Consider the following 14,435-nt stretch of genomic DNA (forward strand, 5'->3'; position numbering starts at 1 on the left):
ATGTTAGGCCTACAGCTGCTATTAACTATAGTCTTTGCGAAGGAGGGGAGGAGAGAGGCAGAAAGCACGGGCAAGAGGGCAGTGAGGTAAGTGGTCTACACAAGAAGGCAAAATTGGTCCTCCCAAGCCAGAGAGTAAGCAAAGGGAACTTCCAAAGAGGCACTGATGGTGTCAATGTCCACATAGGACTGGAAGAGTCAAGATGTCCAATGTACATGAATGTTTCCCAAGCCAGAATCACCAAGGACCTTGTTCCAAATACAGATTCATAAGTCTCAGCCCTGGAGATTCTAATCTGGTAGGCCCAGGGTGTTGTTTTATCATTATCATGTCCAATCAAATTAGTAACCACTTTACCATACACTGCCTTCCAGGAGAGGTGAGCAAAAAGGAAAAATCTTAGACATACCACACTTGGTAGGTTCTGCTGGCATACACACTTGTGTGCCGACTTATTCTTGCTCACATAGCCTGCACTTGTGTGTGGTGTGCATTCTCAATCCGTCTCTTGCTCTCTCTGATGGGAACCATCACATCAAAGGCTAAAGGCAAAGTTCCTAAAAGGAACTTGGAAGAAACCTGGTAATCCCGAGTGACCCAGGAAGCACGGGTACAAGGATATGAAATACCTCAAAGGATTTTACCAGATACCACAGCCATGTAATTGTTAAGAAATGAACAGCTGCATGGCCCCAGAATCAAATGCCGGTCACTGCCTGGAAGGCAGTGGGACCACTGTGAGCAACCCCTACTTTGGGAGTAGACACTCAAAAGACACATCCAATTCATAGTGAGAACAAAGGAGAGCACATGCTCTGCCAACACAAAGTGATAGTGGGGCTGAAAAAATAAATACAATTTTTTGATTAAGCAGGCATACCGATGCACACTTAAGGAGGACTGACCAACATCCAAGGGGATGAATCCAGCAAGTGGACAGCAGAGAAGAGGTAGTCAGCCATAATCACCACACTACAAAACAGAGGAAACCAAAAAGAAAATGGACTAATAGGAGAACAATAACTTTAAAATGGTGAAAATAGGGGCACCTGGATGGCTCAGTTGGTTAAGTGTCTGACTTTGGCTCAGGTCATGATCTCACCGTTCGTGGGTTCAAGCCCCACATCGGGCTCCGTGCTGACAGCTAGCTCAGAGCCTGGAGCCTGCTTCAGATTCTGTATCTCCCTTGCTCTCTGACCCTCCCCTAGTCACGCTGTCTCTATCTCTCTCTCAGAAATAAATTTTAAAAAAACATTAAAAAAATTTTTAATGGTGAAAACAGTAGCTGAGGGCATGCAGGTAGTAGAAGACAAACCATAATGAGGCAGAGATCTCTCCCCCCACCAAAAATCCAAAAGAAAAAAATAACTGCCAGAAGAAAGGGCAGGTGTAAAAGGCGTAACAGGCCCACAGAAGAAAGCAACCAAAAGAGAAAAAGTGAAATAGGGGAACCTGAAATATTTCACCATCATGGGCCAAACTGAAACACTGTGAGGAAGCACTGAACACAGACATTTTAGAAAAGTTTATAGAGAATATGTTATCAAAAGGGGAAGAACATCAAATTATAATCCATGTCAGGGTTAGGGGGAGCTGGTAATGGGGGATAGGCAGCTCTAAAATCTCAAAGGAGATTTTGAAGATTAGGTAGACATTTTCTGTTTTGTTTTGAAATGAAGATGCCAAAACAAGCAGATTTCACAACAATTACAAGCAAAAGTATGGTCATTGTGCATATGAGGAAGAGAAGGACGCAAAAGAAGGTAATACAGCATCTATCTGACAAAATGCCTTTTACCTTGGTAAAACATTAACCTTGAAAATGGCCAGATGGTGTGTTTGTCCAGTGAACAAGTTCCCCAGAAGCATGTAGCTTCCTTTGTGGCCAAAGACCCCTTCTGTGCAGAACAACATACGGGATACAACCAGGCCCTTTAGGCATAGCATGAAACCTGCCCGTTTGTTCATGGTTGGACTCTTACCATCTAGCCAATAAATTAAAAGTTCAAGATTAAGAAGGTCTCAAACTAAATCTGGTAGTACTCTCTCAGGCTTCTTTTGGTTCACATTGTCTGGTGACCTGGAAGCAATTATAATTTTAAAAAATGAAAGAGCCGGAAAATATTCTTCTTGAAGCCTGGCCCTGAATCTGTCCTCAAGAGGATAGGCGTGGCCAGTAGACAGTTTAAGGAGGAGGGCTGGGTCAGTGATGACTAATGTGTAAAGAAAACCAAGTTTGGGACCTATTGCTCCAACAGAAATCTAGAGTTCTGGTTAAAGCTCCCATAAGACAGAGCTATTCACATTCAAACTTCACGGAATCAAAGGAGAGGCCAGCCCACTACCACACTCTGGGAAAAGCACACCTAAAACAACCCCAAGGAGTTCCAAGAGACCACTGGCATTTACGTCCAATGTGCCAAAGTGAAGAGGCCAGGACTCCCACCTACTTGCTGAAATGCCTCAGGAGAGATGTCAAAATATTTCAAAATCAGTGTTTTCTTTTTTTTTTAATGTTTATTTATTTTTGAGAGAGCTAGCAAGCATGTGAGTGGGGAAGGGGCAGAGAAAAAAGGGACAGAAGATCCAAAGTGGGCTCTGCACTGACAGCAGACAGCCCTATGCCGGGCTTGAACTCACAAACCATGAGATCATGACCTGAGCCAAAGTTGGACACTTAACCGACTGAGCCACCCAGGTGTCCCACAAAATGGGTGTTTTCAGTAGTAAAGTGTACACATACTCAACAAAGATAACTTTACCTGGCTTTTAGATATGGAGCCCCTACCACAGATCTTACCCTCCTTGTCACTCTCTGCCTTCTTCCATGTGCCTTCCACTCAGCCCTCCCCTCCACTCAGCCCTCTGGGGAGACCACTGCATTGCTGGGGGTTCAGCCTATTTTCTCCTGGGACCTAACCTTAATCCTAGCCAGGGCCCTGGCCCTAACGGAGCCCACCATTGAGGTCTGAGAAAATGATGGATTTGGGGCAAACCATGAGAGACTCTTGAATGCTGACAAAAACTGAGGACTGATGGATGTGGGGGGGAGGGGGGGATGGGCATGAAGGAGGGCACTTTGGGGATGAGCACTGAGTGTTATGTAGAAACTAATTTGACAATAAACTATTTGTAAAAAAAAAAAAATAAAAAATAAATAAATAAAAATAAAAGAAAATTTATGGGGCGCCTGGGTGGCTTAGTCGGTTAAGCGTCCGAAAAAAAAAAAAAAAAGAAAAGAAAAGAAAATGATGGATTTGGGGCCAATGACCAGTGTGGAATATTTCAGCATGGAGGCCAGAATTTCACCATGACATTTCCAGGGCCAGGACAGAACTGCAAAAGGGGATCATGAGACCTTACCTAACCCTGGCCCACACAATCTTCTGGCTCCAGAATCCAAACCCTAGGCCTGAGCCGCACCCGACCATGCATCCTCAACTCATATATCCCAAAACTTAATCATATATCCCAAACTTCACCCCCTAATGAGGAAGTTCTCTCAGTGTAAACTGTCCCAATCTAAGGATTTTCCGTATAAAGGTGTTCTAATATTCTCCACGGGCTTTCCCTCTAATATCCATATCTCCTCACCTTTCTGTACCATTAACCAAATATCATTCCCTGAAACTCAAGAGTCCCTTATACAAGTCCCAATCACCTTACTTTGCTTTCCTTCATGCAAACAGGCTTCTCTATCACTACATGCTACCCCCCCACCCCACCCCCCCCACACACAATCAACTGGAAATAATCTGCTGGGCAACTGAAAGGAGGAAGGGGCCCTTTGCACTGTTCATCCCAGCCTTCGGCATGACTAATCCATTGTGGTACTCTCTAGTTCCCCTGAGGGTTTTTTTCTACCCAAATATTTCTACTGGTTGTACCCCAAGGGATAAGTCTTATAGGAGACACTGCATCCTGTTCCCAGATACATTAATTCCTGTATTTAGCGAGAAGACTCAGTAGTTGCCTGCACATGGCTATAGCATGGACAGCTTCATAGACTCCTTGGTACCTCCATGTTTAAAAACCTGGCCTATAAACATTTATGAGACTGGATAGAAAAGAATTTTAACTACCTGTTAAACACATGAGAGCTTACTCATTCAAATGAATGTAGTTACCTCCAAAGTAGTCACCTTGGGAGGTGAGACCTTTATCTCGATGGAGTAACCAGAGCTTGCAATCTCCCTGAAGCTCTTCAGTGAGTATAACCACCCAAACCCTTTCTAATCCAAACCATACCCCTCTTAATCTCCCCACTAGTGTTGGATCCCCACTCAGTCAGAGATTTGATGTTTAAAAACCGCCAAAATCCATTCATAGTCATCTATTCACATGGCAGCAATACCCTTGAAGAGTGATATAGTCTAGTATCCAAAGCCTAAGCTGGGGTGGGGGGATTTGGAAGAGCATTTTCAGCCCCTATTTTTTAGCCATCTCAGGTACCTCATTAGGTACACTGATTATTCCAATGTGCAAAACAGAAATAAAAGAGTCCCTACTTAAAATTGAGAACAGGAGGTGCCTGGCTGGCTCAGTAAGTAGATTGTTCAACTCTGGATCTCAGGGTCGTGAGTTCAAGCCTCACATTGGGTGTAGAGCTTACTTAAAAAAATAATAACAGGGGCGCCTGGGTGGCTTAGTCGGTTAAGCGTCCGACTTTCGCTTGGGTCATGATCTCGCGGTTCGTGGGTTCGAGCCCCGCATCGGGCTCTGTGCTGACTGCTAGCTCAGAGCCTGGAGCCTGTTTCAGAGTCTGTCACTCCCTCTCTCTCTGACCCTCCCCTGCTCATGCTGTCTCTCTCTCTCTCTCCTAGAAATAAATAAAAACATTAAAAAAATAATAACAATAAAATAAAATTGAGAATAGCACAAAAGCACTTAAAAGGACCAAAGGTAATCAATTCCAACAATGAGGGAGGCAAAAGCAAAAGTTTTAATCTCTCACATGTTCATACCAACAGTTCATTTAGCTTTTCTACCCGTTAACTATACTTTTTTCCTGTTATTCAAACAGTACTTGCATCTCCTGCTATAGGGAAGTAATTTTACTCCATTTAAGGAAAATACCTCATCATAGCTTTATACGAGACCTAGGATCTAGCTACAAGATTTTATACAACTTCTAGATGTCACTGATATCTAGAAAACCTAAGAGATCATCATGAAATTAATCAGTCCTTTTCAAAATGCATAGCCACTTCAAAATGGCATGCTAAGTAACTAGGGTCTTTTTTTTTTTTTAAAGCCCTTCTTATTTCTTCTAGATCAAAGATAAGAGTTGACTTTCCTCCGTCTTGGTCTTCAGCAGAACCATGTGAATATTTGGTGTGTCTTTCACACTCCAAAGTTGAATCATTATAATTTATAATCTGAATCCCTTTTGTGATGCTTCTGTGTCTTCCATGCCATGGACTGTGAGAGTGGCCCTTGGATGTCTCCATTTCAGTATACTGCACTCATGATAAGGAATTTTTCATCTAAAGAGGTTTCCTCCTCACTAAACTTGTGCCTTTTTTTTTTAAGTGTCTTGGACCTCTCACACAAATATTTGGAAAGGCCATTATCACACTATTTTTTTCTATTCTCTCATTCCAGACTATGGGCTCAACTCATTTTACATAAATTACTCATTCAGGGGACCCTGGGTGGTTCAGTCAGTTCCATGTCTGACTCTGTTTTGGCTCAGGTCATGATCTCATAGTCCATGAGTTTGAGCCCGTCACTGGACTCCATGCTGACAGTGCGCAGCCTGCTTGGGATTCTCTCTCCCGCTCTCTCTCTGCCCCTCCCCTGCTCATGCTCTCTCTCTCTCTTAATGTAAATAAACTTTAAAAAATAAAATAAATTACTCATTCAAAGGTATACATAAAAAAAACCAAAGATATACATATAGAGTGTATATATGCTATCAGCTCCCCAAGGCTAGAAAGGATATTTTCTACTTCTTTTAATAGCCACCCCCAAGTGTCTAGCATGATACAATGTATACGATATGTGCTCAGTAAATAAACTACTGGGAAAAACTAAAATCCTCTCTAGGTCCTATGGAAACCAAGAATCCCACATAAAAAGCACTGGGTCTCTGGATGCCTTTTACTTCCCTTGGTCTCTTATCAACTCTCTCTTCTTTCTTTTCCTTACTTCCACAATAAAGACAATCATAGAAATAAAATTGGGCCAGAGCAAAACAACAAAGTCAACTTCCAATTATTTGAGTGTGGTTTAGCCACAGCTAATTTTTAAACCCAGCCAACTTATGGACTTCCTACTACTACTTACAGTAGGTGTGTACTGTAACTCCTTTTATTATCTGCTGAAGAAAAATATAAATAGGAAGGTAAATCTGCTGGGGAAGGGCAGGTAGAAAATTATAATGCATTTCCAAGCCAAAAAGAAATTATTAATTTGTTAACTGATGTACTGTTTTAAATTGGCCAGCTATCACTCTCTCCTTATATTGGCATAGCTGACTGTTGGCCAAAGTCCACTCTGGCTGCAGAGAGGATCTCTGTTTTATAGCCCCCCCCCTTTTTTTTTTTTTTTTTTTTGGTGTTTAGAAGTTTGGTCTGGTGATACCTGAGGTATTTGAGACATGCTTTCTCCCATCCAATTGCTGATGAACATCCTTGTCATAGACCCATGCAAGACTCAGGCTCTATCTACCAGCCTTTATAGAACTTCCAGATGTTAAGAGACATCTGGAAAGCCCAACCAGTCGTAATTAAACACAGCAGCCCTTTTCAGAAAGCAATGTTTTTTTAAAATGTCACCCTAGTAAACTAGGTTTGGACCATTTTTTACGTGTGGCCCAAAATGTCCCCTGAAGTTTCAACTGGATATAGACTCTTCAGTTTCCACCCTAAAATCCTGAGAGAGCAGTGTTACAGCATAGCTATTAGAGAAACTGCCACCTTCCACCTCAAAGGTGGATGGAAAAATGCAGTGGTGAGCCAAATTATTCCTTCCTACCACATTGTAAATGCTAAATATGTACTAATACAATAGGAATATGGAGAAAGAGCACAGAAAATCAAGATACATGGGGAGTGCTTAGGAGCTAGGGATAGTTTTTACTTTGACACCATGTTTACCATAGAGAAAATAAAAGACTACATTGAATAAGCAAAACTAGACCATAATGTAATAATAGATGCCATTTACTGGACTCCTGCTATGGAGCTGGTCTTCCATGTATATATCATCTCGTGCAATCCTCATAGCCCTGTGAGACTGGGATTATCATCTCCATTTTATAGATGAGAACACTGAGGCTCAAGAAAGTTCAGTGGATTGCTTCCTGCCACACAGCCAGGAAGTAGAAGAACAAGGACTCTAACTTAAGGCAGTATGTCTCTAAAGCCCTCCAGCTAATTCGAGACATGCCAAAGTTTGAGAACCACTGCAAGATACTAATGTACACAAGGTGCGACCAAGTTAAACTGAGTAAAGCCCTGTCATCATGAGATACCTAATCATCTCATGGATCAGGTATAGAGTACATTGACTCATCCTGGGGATCAGAGTCACGTACTGTGCACTTCTTTATAGAACTTGGAAAAATGAAAGTCTGCTTATTTTTCTTGTCCCTGGACACCAACATTATAAAAAAACTTGACTATACCCTTAAATGGCACTAACACTAAGATTTCTAGACATACCTTAGCAATGAGGTAACCAAATTTTGTTTCTTAGCTGACAGTCGGTAAAGAAGCCTGAAACACAAAGCTTTGCTGCCCCTCAGTACTCTCAATTATTCACGGACGCTTAACTTAAGATCTTCTTAAAATCCAAATGAAGACATATCCTGCCTCACATACTCTCAATGAATAAATCTGAAATTTACCACATTTTACAAATAATAAATCATTGCTCTTCAAATTCATCACAATTCACTGACCAGGGAAACTATGACCTTGACATGCAGCCTGCAGCCACTTTATAAACAATTATCCATGTTTTAATGTTTTATGGGGAAAGAGTGGCTTCTGCTTAAAAAAGAAAAAGAGGAAAACAGAACAGCACATTTGAATTATGGGAATAGAAACAGAGTTAAATTTTACTCTTGACCAGATTTCACCAAAGAAAGTTTTCATCATAAAAGACTGCTTTCAAGTTATGAACAGTGGAAAGGGTACAATTTAGAAAGAGAGCAGTTTCTACATTGCTTTAAGGATAACTATTCAAAACTGACAATAAAGCCTAGTTAGTATGTGAGATTATGTAAAATACTGTACTAGCATCCTAGTGGCCAAGAGGTAGATTAGTTCTTATTACTTCTCTCTTTGGCCATCCTGAAGCTAAACCCTCTGCAAGCATAGACCCACACCTAACTGGAACTCCAGCATCAAGAAATTTCCTTTCCTTTTGAAAACTCAAAGGTCTAGGGTCTTCCTGCCCCCCCTTATGTAATTCTCAGTGGCCTCTCCCCTTTCCTATCTGTTTTACCCCAACAATTTCCACTTTCCCCAGCCCACTCTCTGTTTCACTCTAGTTAGTGTTCACTTTCCCACTCAACTTAACCATGAACTCCTCCCCTCTCAATCCCAGATGCTGGCTGACATTGGAAAACAACTCTCTACCCCACTGTGGCCATTCTATTCTATCTCGAATGGAGCTCTCAGCCTAGAATCAATGAACCAGTCCAGATGTCCAACCCATGATTAGTGCCTCTCCTCCATGCCCTCACCCCACCCTCCAATTCTGGCCCAAGGCTCTAAGGCCACTGTTCTTTATCCTGTTTCTCTCTGGAATTTCCATAATTCACCACCCTATATCTAGGATTTCTCCCACTTGCAGACTGGAAAAACTGGTGTATTCCCACTTTCTCCTTCTTTCAAGGCCATTCTACTTAGGTCTATGAATTCCTTCCCCCATTCAGTATCCTTATTTTAGTCTTAATTTTACAACTAATGCTTAGACTTGTAAGCACTGGATCCCAGCTAACCTCTGCTTCCTGGGGCCTCTCAGGGCAAAGGCTATCAAAGGCAATTTTTTACCTTCTCTGACACTAGCTCCAGATGACATCTGAGTAAACAGCTTCCTCCTTTGCATCCTAATTCCACCCTCTTTGACATTCTGCATTTTTTTAGCCTATATACTATCTCTAAATTCTCTATTTCCCTATGGGTAAATATATGTATTTTCTTCCTACATGCCAGTTTCTCTCCAATACCCTATTTTTACTCAAGATCATCCTCTCTTTTGCATCAAACCTAGTGATTCTGGTTTGAAAGTGTAAAGAGACCTAAAGGTTCTTCAAACTTTACTTCGGAAAACATTAGCCTGGACATTTCAAGGTTCCACTTTTTCCTTAGTTGGCCCTGACGTGAAACCAGCGATGATCACTTTTCTTCCCCCTTCACTGCCTAAAAAACCCTCTTCCTGACTTTTGTTTTTGCCTTCCTTCTTTCTAGTATTCAAGTCCTTTTCTACCATAATTCTATTCCCCTAAAAGAAGCCCCTCTCTGAAACCCATAATCCAGACTCATCATGTGAGATTCTCTGCTATCTGTGCTAAACATTTTTTTTCCTATGTAGTGAACTGCAGCAAGAATAAGGCAAACAGACCCCTGGAGGAAACCCCTTTGCTTCCCCAAAAAAGTCTAGGCCACTGAGAGTCAATGCCCTTCCAGCTCTCGGTAATCAAAACAGCCAGATCTCCAAGTGCCCTTGGTGCAGCCACCATTTCCTCTGGAACTCCCCTCCACTCTGCCCAATCCAGACTCCAACCACAGAACTTGCCAGGGACTTAGCTTTCCTCTGCCCTATCCCAATAATTTACTGTCTTTTCCTTATGGCCTATTCTAAAGAAACAGTTCTCCTTAACCCTTTCCTCCATCAATGACTCTCAGAGCCAGAACAGAAAGAATCCTACCTTTGCTGCATAGCTTGCAACAGGGCCAGCCTTCTCAAAGTCAATTTGAGTCAGGCTCTGTGCCCTGTGGCTTGGGCCTCTTGTCCTCCCCATCTATCCCAAAGGCAGCCGCTCCAGTTGCCTTATCAAAAGATGAGTCTGCCTATCAACAGCTACAAGGTTTAGTCAAAACAACCATGTCCCTCCTAAACTCTATCAACCTTCAGATTCTCTGAACTTGAGTCATCAAGCCCCTTGCTCCTCCTGACTCCTCAAGTCCTTCCTACTAACTTTGCTACTCCATCAAAATTTTACAGGTTGCACTCCCAACCTTTTGCTTCTATTTGGAGCCTCCGGGTGATTCGGGGGATTGGGTTATCCCATTTAATCACCAGTGGAATCCTCCAAATTTCTTTCCTGTGTACTATCCTCTTCAGTACCACATGGTGACATCGCCCATCCAATTTGAGTACCCCTAAACTCTGCTCCATTTCCCCCAAAACAAAGCTGTCCCTATCCCAACATTCAAGGACAGGTCTGATAAACAGAGAATGAGATGACCTTTAAAGTCCCTTCCAACCTTGGGATTTTATCATCAACCTAATCCACTTCCAATACCAAATGCATCCCCTGTTCATCTCCCCAGTGTTCAGCAGTGTGACTTTGAGAAATAGCTTTCTAAGTTGAAAGAGCCATGCGGCCAACCAGTTAACCTACAACTGCACCTCCAGAAGTCTGGCCAAAGATTTTTGCAACTATATTCCACTTCTACGCTATGAGGACGACATCCAAACTACTCTGAGAGTATTCGGCTGTTGCACAAAGTTATCAGACCCCCTTCCCACTCTCACGTAAAGAGCCCCTAAACCCTGGGCGAGGACTCGTCCTCGCCAAGTGACGCCTGTCCTTACTGTCTACTCTAGGAGACACCAAGAATGAAGAAGTATCACCACCACATCCACAGCCAACACTGAAAATTTCAAAACAATAAAACAAAAACAGTGCTTCCACTGGGGGAGGGGGCGGTGCAGGCGAAATAGAAGGGCACCTCCACTGGCCTGGGCTGTTGGCCTCCCGGGTTTGCAGTTTGCTTCCCTCTTCTTTTCCCCTCTACCACATCTTTCCCTAGAACAATCTTCCGCCCCTCCATAACACGAAATCCCCAGCCGAGGTGCGGTCGGCTCCTCCCAGACTTATCCCGGACGTCCCTCTGGCCCAGCCTTCCCCTCCGCGGGACCCCGGCGAGGAGGGCCCCCTCCACCGTCCAATTCACCTCTCTGTTCCTTCCTGGGCCTCTGGGCGCCCCTGCAGGGCTCTGTCCCGAAGCAGAACCTCGAGGAGCCATGCCCACGAGGCCCGTCGCGGGACCCACCTCCCCCCTTCCTTCTCCCAGCACCCCGTCCTCCATGCACCCGGCCCCCGGGGCTCTTCGTCGTCGTCGTCGTCCGGACTCGTACCGCCCCCCGTCGGGGGCTCCACCCCCCTTCTGCCCCCGCCCCCAGGACGGCCCCCTCCCCACCACGCACCGCCTGCGCCCTCTGCCCCGGCACGGGACTCCCTTTGGCCTCTGTTCCCCGCCCAGAAGCGGCGGCGGCGGCGGCAGCAACGGCTGCGGCGGCCCCAGCAGGAGCAGCAGCGGCGGCGGCAGCGGCGGCGGAGGCAGCAGCGCCGCCCCGGCCCCGCCCCGCCGCCCGCCGGAGCCCCACGCCCCGCCCGCCCGCCCCGCCGCCGGACTGCTCCCCCCGAAGCCCACCACTAAGCCCCCCCACTCCCCAGCCACGATCCGCTCGAATCCAGCTCCGCTGGGCCTGCTGTCTGTTCCTCACGCCCCTTAGGACTTGGGGTAGAGGAAGCCCTGGGGTTCGCGGCCATCCCTCTCCCTCCTTCAAGGGCTAGGGGATTGCCCCTGATCCCGAAACCCGGCCCCGTAACCGGAGCCTCCCTCCTTCCACCCCTCGGCTTCGCTCTCAGACCCCTTGCCTCCAGGCCTGGCGCGAAGCGGGTGGAGAGCTTGCACGCCGGATCTCCCCCTGGCTTGCCGGGGCTAGTATGAATTGCCCCCGTCTCATCCTCCTTCAATTTAAGCCCCCTCCTCGCCGCGCCCGGCCCGGCGGCCCCCGCCCCTAGAGCGAGGGCAGCGGAGCCAGGGCGCTCCGAAGTCATCCCCCGCCTTTTTTCCAGGGACTCGGATAATTGCCCCTGCCCCCATCACAGCACTCCCACTCCCGAACCCAGGCCCCGCCGCCACCTAGGGGGTACCCCTTACCCTATGGTTCCTGCACCCCAACACCGGGGAGAAAGCAGCCCTGAAGAGCAACCGTCGCACCTCCCCTCTGAGGTTGGAGGGTATTTTCTCCAGGTCTCTTCAAGACTTCATCACGGACAGCCACCCCCCCCCCCAAAAAAAAACAAGCCCTTTCTCGCCCTGCCCTCCTGGCCAGCCTCCTTTCCGATCATTGGATCCTTGAATTGGAGGGGGGACGGTTAGGGCCAGGTAGTTAACAAGACCGTAGCCTCCACCTCCCTTTCCTAGGAGTGGGGTAATTCCAATGGTCCCCCCCAGGATAAACCCGACCCCCGTTTCCATGGAGACCCCCGCCCAGCCAGGAAGAAGGCTCTCAGATCGTGGCGAACAAGTCTCACCTGGCTAAGGGAGAAGGGGGTGAGGAGGGGGTAGGGTAGGGCACCGATGGGGTACGAAGGTGGGAAGTGGAGGGGAGCTGTCCCGAAGGGAGGGGCGAGGACAGAGCGAGCTCCAGGGAGCGCTACGTCCGGGGACACGAAGAGGACGGCGCCCCCGGGGGGCAAGCAGAGCGGCCGCGGGGCGATGAAGGGACAGGGTTGGGGAAAGGCTTAAGATAGAAAGAAGCGGGTGGGGGGATACGAGAAAGCCGGGGAGTCAAAAGGGGTGGAGGGGTTGGGGGAGAGAAAAAAAAGACGCACCTGTTCCCGGGTCGGCTCCGCGGGGAGGCTCAGGCCGCCACCCGGGCTCCCTCTTACCCACTCTGAGCCGCCACCCGCCTAATACTGCCCCGATCTGGTGCCCCCCCTCCGCCCCTTATCGCCACCGACCTCCTTCTCCTCTCTCTCCGCGGCGGCGGCGGTCGGACTCTAGGAACTGAGAGGAAGAAGGGAGGGCTCGGCAAAGCGGAGGAGAGACAGAGCCACACACTGGCAGCAGCCGCGGCGAGCGAAAGAGTGAGGGGGAGAGCGGTGTGTGTGTGTGTCTGTGTGTGCGAGCGAAGCCTGGTGGAGTGGGTGCCGGTCGCAGGGCTCGACGGGAAGTGGAGTCCGGCGGAGTTCGCGGGCGGCGCTAGCCGCCGCTCCACGGGACTACAACTCCCAGAATGCCACCCGCCGAGGGGGGAGGAATGGGGAGGTGGAGGCGAAGGGAGGGAGCGAGCAAGAGAGGGAGGGACGAAAGCAGGGAGCAAGCGGCGGCGAAGGGGGCAGAGCCAAGCAGCCCCGGTGACACTGGAAGGGGAGGGGAGGAGGAGGGGATCGCTCCGAGGACCAAGCGGATTCCGGAGAGGGAGGCAGCAGCAGTGGCTGCAGCAAGCTGGGCAAAAAGCTAGACTCCCAGGAGAGGCGGAGGCGCTCAATCCTAGGGGCTGCAAGAGCCCCACGCCCCCCCCCCCGCCCTCAACGACCCTCGAATGGGAAGGTTGAGGAAGGGAAAATATCAGGGCGCCAAGACTAGGGGTTTCTGTCTCTTTCCCCCAACGCTCTCCACCATATGCCCTGACCTGACTTTCTCAGGCCACTGGTGCCCGATCCAGTGTGCAAATCCAGAGACCCCCGATCTCCCCTGCTGGGCAGCACAGAACGGATACATTCAGTCCCCGTCTCCCAGGGGCCTGAGGGAGGCTCCCCTTGCTAGCAGGGCGTGACTCCCCCCCTTCTTCCCGCCCCCCCATCGCCGCCACCCCCCCATCTCCCTCCCCAGAGTCTCTCCCCTGAAGCCCAAGCTCGCTTCTCCCTACCTTACTAGAAATGGAGTCCCTCCGGGGGCGACTACCCAGCCCCCTCCCTTATACTGGGTCCCTGCCCACCAGTATCTCCTTAGCGTTGCCCCCTTCACCGAAGTAATGGTGGGGGCGACCCGAGTTGGACTGGTTGCTACTTTCCCTCAGAGACTAGCCGTCCTTGGCCACGCCGACCCTGTGTAGAGATAGAGAAGCACGTTAATACCACCCCCCAAAGTTCGGATCCCCGTGGAAATGGCTTACAAGGAAAGAGGGGTTGGTCGTGGAAGTGAGCTGGGGGTGAATCTCAATCCTCAAACCTCGTCCTAGGCGTGGAAATCCAGGGATTCCTTCCTTTCCTTAAAAACCATCAAATCGCTTGGGGTGGGGATATGGGGTTAGATTATCTAAACCCCAATGTCCACATGACTCGAAGCAACGCTACATGTAGGAATAAGATACGAACTAGGCTGCTGCCGCGGGAGGGAATGTATACCGTCGCCCCCCCCCCCGCCCCGCCGTCGTCCACCCCGCAAACACGTACCCCTAGGAGAATCAGATGGCCTAGGAATGGGGGGAGGCGGTGGGAGTGCCGGAGAGTGAAAGGG

The 14,435-nt window shown here is 48.0% G+C and overlaps 1 protein-coding gene across 3 annotated transcripts in view; it reads right to left on the reverse strand.

The window, feature by feature from the left end:
- The window catches only part of BCORL1 (BCL6 corepressor like 1), a 62,694-nt gene extending 49,647 nt beyond the window's left edge, over window positions 1-13,047 (reverse strand). For 2 of the 3 annotated variants that reach the window (XM_039250789.1, XM_039250786.1), the window contains exon 1: window positions 12,935-13,047. The gene's annotated coding sequence lies outside the window, so the exon portion shown is untranslated. Of the gene's footprint in view, window positions 1-12,805; window positions 12,850-12,934 lie in introns of those variants that run through there. The other variant, XM_039250787.1, reaches the window with a different exon arrangement.
- Between the last annotated feature and the right edge of the window lie 1,388 nt (window positions 13,048-14,435).

The sequence above is a fragment of the Hyaena hyaena genome, unplaced genomic scaffold (assembly GCF_003009895.1).
Source record: "Hyaena hyaena isolate Hyena2069 unplaced genomic scaffold, ASM300989v1 scaffold_383, whole genome shotgun sequence".
NCBI classification, from domain to species: domain Eukaryota; kingdom Metazoa; phylum Chordata; class Mammalia; order Carnivora; family Hyaenidae; genus Hyaena; species Hyaena hyaena.